The following is a 13,766-nucleotide window of genomic DNA, read 5'->3' on the forward strand; positions in this document are numbered from 1 at the left end:
AAGTCATACGGTTGTACATTCAAGCCACGTTATAATAATCAAGTGCGCACATCTCACACGACTGTGTTTAAAGGTGAGTCATCCTCAGGCCACGGCAGTGAGTTGAAAACAGGACAGCCTCCTCTGCTCCACTAAAGTCTGCAGCTTTTGATTGGAAAACAGTCTTCCTGAAAGCTTCCAGGTCGGGTCGTTTATTACGTGTCCGCTAGCAGATGACAATCCTGAACGATTCATTTCAATCACAGAAACCTCAGATTAGACCTACAAAAAAAAAAAACACTTCTGAAATTGTTTGACGGGTTGTAAAAGCTGCTTCATGAACAGTAATACGATTACATTTATAATGACGTTGAAGGTTTATGTTCCGGGACTGTACTGCACATTTGAACTGAAACTTTGCATAAATAATCTGCACTGTTTTATGTTATATATATAGAGAGAGAGAGATAAATGTGTTTGTCACTCATGTATCATTAAATATGTGTTGCTGTTTCTTTGCTGTTTTTGACATTGCCTGCAGAAACATTGGAAACATCTCATCCATGCATAACTCAGCTGTTGGAAAGCCACCACTGCATCACTGGTCATACGAAGAGTTAATCTGTAACAAAATAAATGTAAAGACAGTAACTTATGTAACTTTTCTCGTGGGGCTTTTATTCTGAAATTCGCTCTTGTGTTGTTACATAATTTGAAATGAACCTGATTTCACTGTCTCAGCAACACAGTTAACATATAATGCGTTTTAGATATACATTCTTATCCCAGCAACATAGGCTTTCATGGTCACCAATATTATTTCAACTTACTATCATCATTTGTTAAATGGTCATAGGCGTTTTTATAATTAAATTCCTTCACTGTGTTCAATAGAGTGAGACAGTAGAGTGCTGCCATCTAGTGGTAGCACAGTGTCACTGCATGAGGCGTGCGGTACGTGCGCCACTGTGTTAACTCTGCATGACACAGGAAGGAGGAAACTATTATTATTATTATTATTATTATAATTTTTAAAGGAAGTTACATAAGTTATGAGAATGAGTGTCTCTGTTTCAGTTCACATAAAAATTGTATGTATTCAAATGGTAACTGCAAAGGTTATTAATTTTTAAAAAATAATAATAATGATAACAATAATAAAAAAATATTAAAGGCTGAGGTGTGTATTTATCAGGTAAGTGGTCGCTGTAGGTCAACAGGATGAAGAGTTTCTGGAGAAGATGTTGGAGTTCTTCATGAGCGGCTGCAGGTCCTTCAGCTCACCAGCAGAGGTCAGACATTACATGAAGTCTATAAAGTGTCAAGAGATGATAAATTATTACCACGTTATTTACTCACATTCAAGACCTCTGTTCTGTGGTTATCTTACTGATTCTCTGGAGGCTCCTCTTGGTATTGTATGAATTAATCCCCTTTTCCATTTTTTTTTTTTTAAACGTTACAAAATCCTGGCAAATGATGGAACATAAATCCTGAACCTAAATCATCCCCAGTACACAGCTACAGCTGCAAATCCATTCTGGTCTCAGAAGTTTTATCTCTCTTTCTCTCTTGTCTGTTTCTCCCATCAGAACATTAGCAAAAACCACAGAGTCAGCTGTCAGAGAAGATTGTAATCATTTTCTTTCTTCAATGTGCCCTTTAACTTTGCTGAGATCCAGCTTAGATTAGAGTATTATCCTTTTTCCATCAGCTCACTTTAGATTCTGTGATTTGCCCTTCCTCTTGCCAGGACGACCTCTGGATAAGCAGGTTTGGAGAGGTTAGCTTTTTTTTTTTTTTTGGTAACAAAGGAGATTCTTTTATTTCACAGGACCAATGAGACCCATGTTCATTTAGGTTTGTATATTTTGTTTAAAACGTGCAATTCTTTTGGCACATGTAACCATTAATACATATCGCTTTTTCACAGATTTTAATATGCACAATTAAATTAGACGGTGAAACCAATAATTGTAGTAAATACTCATTTTTGAAGAGTCAAACAGACTTTATATTATATTTTATATTTTTCTTCCTGTTTCTACAGTGTCTGTGTTAAAGGTCCTTTTTGTGTTTTATGATTTTTTGATTTCCACTCAACCCAAAACAACAAAGAATCACTCAGTTTTTTTTTTTTTTTAAATATTCATCATCGTAAACAAAGTCTGTTCTTAAATTAAGAACCAGTAGGGATACGAGTGACCTCTTCCACAAAGTAACGCACTGGAAGAAGAAGGCGATAAAAGTATCTTTCGAGTGAGCACAACTACAATAAAAGGGTTTTTAAGACAGCCTATAAGGATACATTTTCCTGTTCAGTGGCGCGAGCAATGACAGAATAAAATTCAGTTCCATACAAAAGCTCTAATATGTTGCGAGTCCATAAAAATGTCTCCATGCAATTGTTAATGGGGCGGCGTTATATTTTACATCTGGGTGACAGCTCAATCACAGACCCATGTCTTTTTATTTCTGAATGGGAACCACTCGTTTTCACCAGTGGACTGGTTTGGTACTAAGCACAATGGATAATGTTTTTTTACTACTCAGTTGGCAGCTGGCAACGGGGAAATAAATCTAAAGTGAATATTGTCGTCAGGCTTTGCAAAATAAAACTAAAAAATATTACGTTCAAATGTGCAGATCTGTTGGATCATCTAAGAGTATAGACGCCATAAAACCTCTAACAGAATGTGTAACTATGAAGTGACACCACATGGGGGTGCAAAGGCATCGCGTTTTACGGGACAGCTGTGACGCGCGGCCTGCAACGTGGTGCTGTTCTCATCCAGATGCTGTTGTTTACTTCGCTTGTCTGTTGTCTGGACAGTTAAAATCCAGGCCGATTTGCATTAAAACTAATCTTACAAAATACCTTGTAAAAGGCAGAATCTAAGCCACGGCTGTGCTGTCTGTTTCACACCTGGGCTCTCTCACTTTTTCATGTGGAAAATAGACAAATCCCTGCCAAGAAATTAGCTTTCCTAGTTAAAATTCCTCGCCATAGCATTTAATAGAAATCCAATTTTCAGGAGGGACATTTTAATACCTATAAATCCATCGTGCCCCATCACTGGTATCATAAATGGTGGACAACTAAGGTGAGAATATTGAGTGTTATGGACTTGATTATGCAAAATTCATGGCGGGAAGGCTTGCCAGTGCCTCTGGAGCCGTGTCTCTCTTTAAGCTTTATAGTACCAGTGCCGATGTCTGGTTCTCTGCCAGATGCTCTGCTCTGAGCTCACAGAGGCTCCGGCTGAGTGGAAAAGTCCGCTGCTTTCAGTGCCTGAGCAGCAGTTAAAGAGTTCGGAGTCTGACACGAAGGACTTCAGTTTTTAGGGAAATTGACCCAGACTTGGAAACTCATTCCCTGAACTTTTTTAAAAAATATATATATAAAAGGAGCAAAAAAATATGTTAAAGTAGTAAAATGAGGCACTTACTCAGCCTTTCTAGCTATAATGATTGAAATGAGTGTTTATGTAATAAGAAAAACATGCACTATCGTGAAAAGATAAAGCCATAGCTATTGTCTACTCAGCACTCATTACTACAGTGTCAGCGCCAGCCTCCTGGTGATGTAACACGTCACGTCAGTAACGGTCTGGTTAGATCATTTCAGAGTTGTCATGTTTTTGTACTTGAGATATAATATAAATATGCGTCTGGTGAACACAGTGAAAACTCAAGCAGCTAGAGAGCCGGACGTTGCCCTTTAGCAGAAAACAAAACAGACCCAAGTGGAAGAGAAGTCTGAGGAAGGAGTCGCAAACTTCATGCGGATACGTGACTCAGTCCTTATCTCGCGTTTGCTGGATGTGTAAATAGAAGGCTGTTTTCAGAATCATCATCATAACATAGATATTATGACTTGTGTCGCATTACGTATTCAGTTTGTGGACCAGTTTTTGGTGCCGCACAAACAAAGCGTAAACTAATGCTAATACACTAGCGAGTTTAACCTGATATGCTAAACATTTTATCAAATGTATGTATCAACAGCTGCAAAAAAAAAGGGAAAAGTAGTAACTGTTAACACTCCCCACACGTCAGAAATGCAGGTGTAAAGAAGAAGGAGAAGCATGTGAAGGGGCTATAAACTTGAAAGGCCTTTCCTCTTCGTGAGAGGAGTGAAAGGAGTTAACTAGGTGACTCTGTAAGGGAGGGGGGGGGCGTTGGAGGGGGAGGGGGGGAGGAAGGGAGGACGGGAAGCAGGAAGGGTTGGAGAAGGGGAGGGGGGAGGGGGAGGAGGGGGGGCAGGGACTGGGGAGTGATACTCTGGAAAATGTATTGGTGTAGTTGGAAAAACAGGTCCCAAAAAAACAGAAGAGCAGGAAAATTTAGGGGTGAGGGGAACCGGAGCTGTGGCCTGCGGATGAACCCATCGGGGACTTTGCTCGGCGGGGTCATCCCAAGTTCAGGTCTTTCCCTTGCTGACTCTGCGAGAGCGGAGGAGCTGTCCATGGCTGAAGGGGCCTGCTCTTGACGGCCTCCAGCCCCTGCTGCGAGCCCCCCAGGGGCCCTGTAACACAAACCCATTTCCAGCAGGAGTTCTGCGGGGTGTGTGTGGGGAACGGGGGCATGCCCTGGGTAAACTGAGGTCATTCCGAGGATGGGAGGGTGAGGAGAGCCACCTTCCCCTATAAATATTTTTCTGACAGTCAGATGAAAGGTTGTTTTCGAAGCTCTCATCCCCGTGTGTCTTTGCAACGTTTCGTATTACCGCTCTCACCGGACGCAGAAACACAGCTCGGCGACGTGGAAACCGAACCGCGCGGCCATCGCGGAGGCAAACGCTCCGTCAGGGAAGTGAAATCAAGTAATATAAAAGAAAGTGAAAGTAGTTTCTCGCGCCATGAAAAGCGCCATAAAAAGAAAAAAAAAACACTTTATTGCTCATTCCGCTCTTCTTGACTGCAGAAATAACAAGTTTAGGCGTGAACTTTGAATAACGCCAGGACCGGGTGGATGTTCCAACCGCGCAGACGGAGTAGAAGCATATAAAGGCTTTTGAAAGAGACAAATGAGGGACAATCTATCATTTGACACTCACAGACCAAACAGCAAGTCAGGGGTGGCCAACTAATCAGGCAGTTTGCACAGGCTTCACAGCATGGGCCCTTTGAGTGGATAAGTGGTCCCTCCCATAATGTCAAGAGTAAAGCTTGTACCAGGGGTTAGGGAGAGGTTGGCGGGGAGTTAATGAGATGACTGGTGGGGTGATCAGCAATGAGGGGTTTGAAGGCCCGTGACACGGCACAAGGCACACATTGATAGAGATGGAATACTTTGTAGATTTATGAAGTGTTTGTTTATTGCCCATCACATCAGGTGGCCGCAGAGACGCGCTCGTCAGACCACAGCCTGACAGAGTCGGTTAAAACTGTTTACTGGCCTTTTATTTTGGAGTCTCGTCGTTTCACCCCTTACTGCCTCGCGAAATGACAAGCACTGGAAAAATGATTCAAAGGTCAGCCTGCGCGCGATACGGAAATACACACTGAATCATCATAATTTCAGGGCTACATGACCAAAATCACTGAGGGCCAATGACTCGCTGGCTGAGGGGGGGAAAAAAACACCGTAATGTTATCCAGAGCAGAGCGGGTCAACATGAAGACTTCCGTCCGTTCCTTGAGACGCAAATAACAAAGTGATTCACTCAGAAGTGACTAATGGAGTCTAATGGTATTTTTATGTGCAGCAGCACAGCTGAGAGTTGACCAAAACACCGTATTTGCAGAAAAGCATTGATCACTCATTCCTTTTACCCAGATTGCCTGACATGGCTTTTGGAATGCACTTTTTTTTTTCTTTTTTTTTCAGATCTGCTGGAAATTTGCACCTCAGATGGCAACGCTCATTAATAATGCATCGCGTCTGAGGAGAAGCAGTTTTTAAGTTCTGCAACATTCTTGCCACTGCAATAAGGGATGAGATTCACAGCACGAGAAGACGAGGCTTAATGCACAACTTTTTAAACACCATAAAATTGACACGAATATGAAGTTGAGCCACTGCGACCCATGAGAAATTCAGCCAGTGGTGGAAGACGTATGTTGCGGAAATTGCTCAAGAAAAAGTAGAAACTTAAAGCGCCGCTAACTTTCTGATATTCCCGCGCGTTTTGAAAAAGGAGAGGCCGCTGAAACAGAATCCCCTCCGCGCCGACGCAAAAACTTTTTTTGAGCAGCGTTTTAAGCATCGCTCCTGACATCGGCAGCTCTGTTTCCCTCAAACCTCTCCTTCCTGGAGATTGTGTCTGGATTAATCTTGTTGTCCTGGAAACTGTTATTTCAGTGTCATGAACGATTTTGTTATCCGCGCAAAAAAAAAAAAAAAAAAGAACTCATTCCAGCCCGAGCTTGATAAGGATGTTAAGAGTGTAAAGACGTTTCGTCTGCATTGGCAGGGTGCGCGGGACCTGTCTCCCCGAGATGCCAGCAGACAGTTTCTGTCTTGTTGACAACAGTGTGATAGAAATAGAGAGAGAAGGGAAAGCGGGAGGGGCTGTGAAAAAACACAGCATGACGGAAGAGACTGAGAGAAGTTGAGGGGAGAGGGAGGGCAGGGTAGAGAGGTGAAGGAGGGTGCAGGGGGAGGAGGGGGGGCAGATAGGGGACGAGGGGAGAGCGGGAGGGAGAGAGGTGGTAGTGGGAGGAGGTGGCTGTGCGTGAGTAGAGGACCTCCCTGTGAACTGTGCAGTCGCGAGCCGGGTCATTGGGGCGAGGTTGTCAGAGCGTGCCTGAAACAGTACACCGAGGGGTTCAGCCAGAGTTCACACACTCAGTGTGCAAGATCCATGTCCCTCAGTCAGCGCTCGCCAGCCATGCACCAGCATACGCGCAGGAAAAAAAACTCACGTGTATCGTTACACACACGCATGCACAAGAGACCAGATGAAAAAGCAACAACGGGGAAACACATGTGCACTTGCGAAACATACAAGATGTATAAAAAAGAAAATAATAATCAATCTTTTTAGCCCAGACCCAACAGGAATTTGCACAGATAGGAAACAGCCCCACACACTGTCTGTACACGCACAATGACATATTATTTTCATATCAGTGCTAGCAAAGTTTATCTCGGGCTGATAAATACAATATTAACATGCAGAAAGGAAGAGTGAACAGGTTCGCCTCTTGGAGAGAACTGATTTAACTGAGGGGGCAACAGATAGTGTCCATAGCCAGCGACAACACCAACAACAGCACCAGTAACGTTATAGCACAGTGAGAAAGATTTTCTTTAATTCCAGCCAGTGTGGTTTAAATAGGATAGGCCATGAAGCCAGAATCCCCTCTGTGTGACTGAGCTCTTTGTGGGAAAGCTGTCTGCTTTACTCCCATTGAAGACTGGTTGGCCCATTGTCAAACCCAGAGCTTGACCTGGTGTTGAACCCAATTGTCAAACTTGCAGTGTAGTGTGGGACCTTGGTGGGGGAGGAGAGGCACCAGAGTGTGGTTTAGCTGACTGAGGCAAGTGTTTGTCATCTCCTGGTCCCTGAAAGAGTTCTGCGTAATGATTTCCTTTGCCTCAGTTAATGTAGTTAAAAGCTGTGAAAAGTGAAATTTCTCATCAAAGCTTCTTCTTCCATTTTTTTTTTTTTAACTTAATTAATGTGGTGATTTAGAGCTAATACGTGTTCTCATGTTTCATCAAAGCCCCTCCATTCATGTGGTGACCACACCAATCCCTCTCCCGATTCTCACGCTGGGGATAACTCAGTCTTGTGTCACACAAGGATTTGACAGACAGGCCCAGCTGTGGCAGTCAGGCGCCAGAGCACCACGCCCTCTGAGTCCAAGGCAGACAAGGCCCAAACCCAGAACAATTCAGTCTTTGTGGATCTACTGGAAACTATCAACTGCATCCAAATGACCGTAAGCTGTAGATACAAGCCAGATGTTGGAATTCCTCGGCTCAGTTCAATCTCAGTCCAGTCTGGCTCATCCAAGCCCAGCAGCAGAGCAGTGGCAGAAAGGGGGGCGTGCGGTTCTGATCGCTCCGTTATATGAAACCCGGTCTGATCGAACCCGAAGACGCACACGTTTCTGCGTGTGCTTTTGCCGTAAAAGGTAGAACTGTCTAATTGAGAAATATTTGCGAAACTTTTCCTTGAGGCTTCCTGGCAATTGAAAACAGGCTGCGGCATAGTTTTTGTTGTTTTGATGAAAAGCTTTACAATATACCAAACCTAGTCAGCCACGTCTCATGAGGGCAGCTGTGTTGCACATTACTCTATGTATAAATCCTCCTTTCAACCAAATTACCCCCAGATGCCCCTATCGAGATTAGCTATTCTTTGTGGAATGAGTTTAGAAAGTACTGAACCTTTTAAAACAGCTCTGCCACTCGAAGCTGCCTGAATAAATCGCCTGTTGCCCGCGTTCGATAACTTCTTCTTATGCGAAACAAGCAGCAGATGCAATTGCAGGAGCTGCGCATCGCACTTGTTTTCACAAATGATTTCCGACCTCGCCTCAGGAACGGTCTACGGGTACGGATCTCCCAGAGGCCACAGTAATACCTTGTAAGGTCTTCGCCGGTCCGAATCTGACGCGCTCGCGGCGATATGGCGGAAGGCTCATTTGTCCTTTTGCAGGCTAATTACGGCAGGCTCTGCGACCACCCCCCGCATTCCCCGCCAACCTTTCACCTCCGAGGTGTTGAGCGGGCAATTACTCTCCTTGGCTTCTGTGTGAAAGGCACAAACACAAACCGGGTATTGCTCTACCGCTCCGTTGCTCGTTCCCCTCTGCCTCTGTCTGCCTCTCTGCAGTATTCGTAGCGCTTGGACGACATGCAAGTGCAATATAAACACACGCACCCATCTTTAGGTTCAGTAGCATGTCAAGCGTGGGAGGTTGGCTGCTGTGGCTTTGCCTCCCACACCCTCTCCTGCGCTCTTTGACTGCGTGGATGTTTTCGCTAACTGTTGTGAGAGGGTAAAAATATATTTTCCAGCTTCTGTTTTTTTTTTTTTTTTTTTTAAGAGAAAAAGAGTTCACACGCATATGTTCAAATTATTATGATCTTATGACCCGGGAGGCAGATCTGAAAGCCGTGCACATGGAAATAAAATTCAGCATAATGAGACAGCCATGTATCTAATACTTCTGTGGTATTCGAAGTCCAAGTACCGCTTCAATAACGTAAGAATAAGGTGACAGTTGCTGTCCTCCAATGTGAGCTTTTTCGAGTGTGAATTTTCAGGCTCATAACTAAGCGTCATGCTGACTCATTCGTTTAAAAAAAAAAAGTGTTTTTCAACTCTCCGGTGCTGCATGATAACCCACATCCTCCACTCAGTAACAGCTCTCCAGAGGGATGCTTTTATCCTGACGCACACTATGTGTTTGGTCTGTTTCCATTTAGCTAAGTTCAGGTGTAGTTCACAGAGGCCGCCAGCTCTGGTCACATGACTTGCATGCAGGCTGTGGGCTCGGGAGGCCTTTTGTTTGTGTAATGCAGCCCTGTGATGAAGAGCTTCTGTGCCACGAGGACTCAAAAAGTGCATCTTAACCATCGGTTATTTAACCGGTTTTCTGTTCGTCATTAAGAGTGCGTGGACCACATGTCTCTCTTTGTCACAATGAGAGCAATGGCATGTGTAAAAGGTTGTGCAACCTTTTGATATCTGCCTTGCTCTTCAGATGAGGGCGCTGAGAGAACGGTGCCCTCCGTCTGACCCACATCTGATTCACCTTGAGCAAGACAGGCTGCTGGCAACAGACACCAAAGCCAGAGAGTTCACCCGTGCTGCGACACTGTTGCGTAATCCGCGAGGAAGCCGCTCCGCAATAAATAAATCTGGCTGAAGCGGTCCATCTGGGAACAACATTTTTCAGCAGTGCTCTCCTGACGTGATGCCTGGTGGGCTTTATAAATATCCCGAGCCCATCCGCGTGATGTGAACTGTGTTTCACCCTCCCACACCCTTCCCCTTTGAGTGTTTGCCTTCTGCTCCCAGTGAAAAGGAGGCTTTACTTTGCTTTGTTTGTCCCTCAGCTCTTACCTCCCACTTTCTCCCTGTTAACTGTCAGCGTTCAAAAGCAGAACACTGGAAACCACATGTGAAACAGCGCGCTCTTGGTTTCGCAGTGTTGGCGAATGACCCGTGGGGATGTCATGTGGGCACCTGGGAAGATCAGAACAAATCGCCCCTTCGCTACTTTTGAAGTGCGTGGCAGGCACAGTAACAGAAGCTGTTTACTGTACGTATGGCACTTTCTTTTATTTTACCATTGCAAACCGAAGGCAGGCAGCTATATTCTTAACCGTCTGACATGCTGCTAGCAGTGCCATGTGCTGCATTATTCCTGATTATATCTTTTGGCATGTTGTGAGGTTCTAGAAACAAACCTTAATGAACTACAGGCGATAGCACAGACAAAGCTTTCTGTTTAGCTCCAAAACCTCTTCCCAGCAAAGATCGCCATATAGATATTCTGTGCATCTCTGCGCACTGTGGAGAAACGGCTGTGCAGATATGGCTGACAGCTTGTGATGAATACAATTTATGGAGAGTTATGCCCCAACTACCAAATGTTTGACCTTGTGTTGTAGGACTACACCCCCTATTGCATTTGTATGAGGCATCTACCTGTAAAAGCTGCATTCTTTGAATAGCCAACTGTGGTTGTAGTGATTGAATATTTCAGGGTTGCGTTAAACAAGCTGAAAGTAGACATGCAATGCGTACTGGAAACATGGCTCACGCAGTTCATTCACTCATTCATGGATTGCGGCTAATTTCCTGCATTTATCTACAGGGTCCTATTTGTCTCTGTGTGTGTTTTTGAGGACTGACACCCTCTGAGCTTGCTGCTCCCTTTAACCTTTAACACCACAGTGTATAATAACTCTTACGGTGTGACAGGTCAACTGAGGCGTCACGCCTGGCCCCTTGCTGTGGGTGAGAGCTGAGTCTTTTTATCATACTACCCACCCTGTGATGGATGAACCCAGCTACAAACTGGCGAGGGCTAACAGCGTTTGTTCAGAGGAAGGAGATAAGGTGTTGTAACAAATAACACAAATCGCTGAACTCCACTAGCTTCTTGTTGCCCCTGGCTCCAGGTTTATTTGGCTTTTCACTCCAGGCTGTGCTACTTGTGCACAGTCTTACGGGGTTAGTTGCAGATAGTGGCCCGCTGCAGTTTAGTCGTCATGAACTCTTATGAAAAGTCTTCAGTTTTACTCGTTCAGTTTTACATATATGTATATGATGACACTTGTCTTTGTTTGTGTTGGTGACAAACGAGTGGGATATCTTTTAGGAGCTTTGCTGCGAATGTGACACATTCTGTGCCAAGACTCGCTCTAAATTGACAGGAACTGTGGTATTTTTAAAAGATAGTGAAACGTTTCTACGTCTTAGGTATCTCAAATAAATGCTAAGGCAAAATGGATTTGAAGAGCTTTGGAAACATATTTATCATATGCAGCAAAGCCATATTAAGCCTCAAAGTCACAGGCAACCATCTGCCAGGAAACTCAGAGTCACCGAATCCGTAAGTGTATGTGATGTGAATAATGACAGAATCCTGCACTGGCTGAGCTTTTACATGCGTTCAGCATCACTGCACAACAAGCCAAATGGACTCCAGATCCGGGCGCCTATAATATATTTAATGGATCATTGGAGGCTGACTCTCCAAGCCCCTGTGTTGGAATTACAAAGGCTTGGCCTGCATATAGGAAAAACCCAGGCTGGTTGCTCTCTTTCAAAATACAGACGAGGTTCAATAACAAAGGTGGAGTAGGGGGTTCTGAATATGGGATGACTAATATTTGAGATGAACTAGCATGAGCATACAATACTTGTTGACAAAGGTGATTCAGATCACTGATTTTTTTCAAATTAACCTTACTAGTAGAATGAAAGCAATCTAATCGCAACTCTTAAGTCCACAATCCAATCCAGACTAAAATGAAATGTTCCAATAAGACACCTGGAAATGTGGTCACAGCCGAGACAGCTACACTATATTGCCAAAAGTATTCACTGATCCGTCCAAATAACTGAATTCAGGTGTTCCAATCACTTCCATGACCACAGGTGTATAAATTCAAGCACCTAGACGTGCAGACTGCTTATATGAACGAATGAATGGGTCGCTCTCAGGAGCTCAGTGAATTCCAGCGCGGTACTGTGATAGGATTCCATCTGTGCAACAAGTCCAGTCGTGAAGTCTCCTCGCTTCTAAATATTCCACAATCAGCTGTCAGTGGTATTATAACAAAATGGAAGTGATCAGGAAAGACAGTAACTCAACCATGAAATGGCAGGATGCTTTGCACGCCACCACTGGATTCTAGCTAGAGTAGACGTTATCTGGAGTGACGAATCAGGCTTCTCCATCTGATGGACCTATCTGGGTTTGGAGGTTACCAGGAGAACGGTGCTTGCGTGACTGCCATTGTGCCAAGTGTGATGTTTGGTGGAGGGGGGATCATGGTGTGGGCTTGTTTTTCAAGAGCTGGGCTTGGTCCCTTAGTTTCAGCAAGAGGAACTCTAAATGCTTCAGCATACCAAGAGATTTTGGACAATCCCATGCTCCCAACTTTGTGGGAACAGTTTGGGGATGGCCCCTTCCTGTTCCAACATGGCTGCACACCAGTGCACAAAGCAAGATCCATAAAGACATGGATGAGTGAGTTTGGTGTGGAAGAACTTGACTGGTCTGCGCAGAGCCCTGACCTCAACCCGATAGAACACCTTGGGGATGAATTAGACTGAAGACTGTGAGCCAGGCCTTCTCGTCCAACATCAGTGTCTGACCTCACAAATGTGCTCCTGGATGAATGGTCAAAAATTCCCATAAACACTCTCCTAAACCTTGTGGAAAGCCTTCCCAGAAGAGCTGAAGCTGTTATAGCTGTAAAGGGTGGGCCGACGTCATATTAAACCCCATGGATTAAGAATGAGATGTCACTTAAGTTCATATGTGTGTAAAGGCAGGTGAGCGAATACTTTTGGCAATATAGTGTACATGCTCAGATTTCTTCCCATGTGACCCAACCTTAAGTCCTCTGCTTCCACCTGCGCTTGGTCAGTCACCCTGGAGCTGAGCCTTCAGCAGAGAGAAGCCTTTCCAAGTCCCCCTTTGATTTATTCAGTATTTGGCTAACCTTGCTCTGAACCTGCCCCAAGAGATTTCCAACCATTTTAGCCCTCCTTTTCCAGCACTACATGCCTCCTCGACCTAGTTCCATCCCAACATGCTTCTTCTCCCTCTGCTTTCGCAACAGTCCACTAAAAGAATGAGAAACAGGCCCTTGAAAGAGGCTCGGGTTCACTCTCAGCAGTGCCCGTCCCCCTCCCAATCCAGTGCGGGTCACCTACTGATCACAATGTGCGGCCCTATCGTGACTGCGCAGGAGGGCATTTATGGTTCGCTGGGATTCAAATGAATGTTTATGAGCCTTGTCTGGCAGCCAAAGGCCAGGCACCATCCCAGTTTTTACAGCCACTCTCGTGGGTTTGCCTTTACTTGTGTGAGATTGCTTTGACTTGTGCTCAGATATGGGGTGACTGAACCCATTCCTTCTTGTGTTTATTAGTAGAGGTTAAAGTGTGGCTCTCAAAGTGGCAAGGGCAAAGTTCTTTGTGCGAGTTATCTATGTGCATTTGCAGAACCCAACCACCAAGGAGCCACATTTTACGTCTGTGTCCCTTAGGTGTCAGCTCCCTTTATTGTAATGCTTCTCTCTCCTCTGTTAAAAGTAGGCTTCATGATTAACCTCACAGCAAGGAAGGAAGCATCATGGCC

This window comes from Mugil cephalus, chromosome 4, assembly GCF_022458985.1.
Source record: "Mugil cephalus isolate CIBA_MC_2020 chromosome 4, CIBA_Mcephalus_1.1, whole genome shotgun sequence".
In the NCBI taxonomy this organism is placed as follows: Eukaryota; Metazoa; Chordata; class Actinopteri; order Mugiliformes; family Mugilidae; genus Mugil; species Mugil cephalus.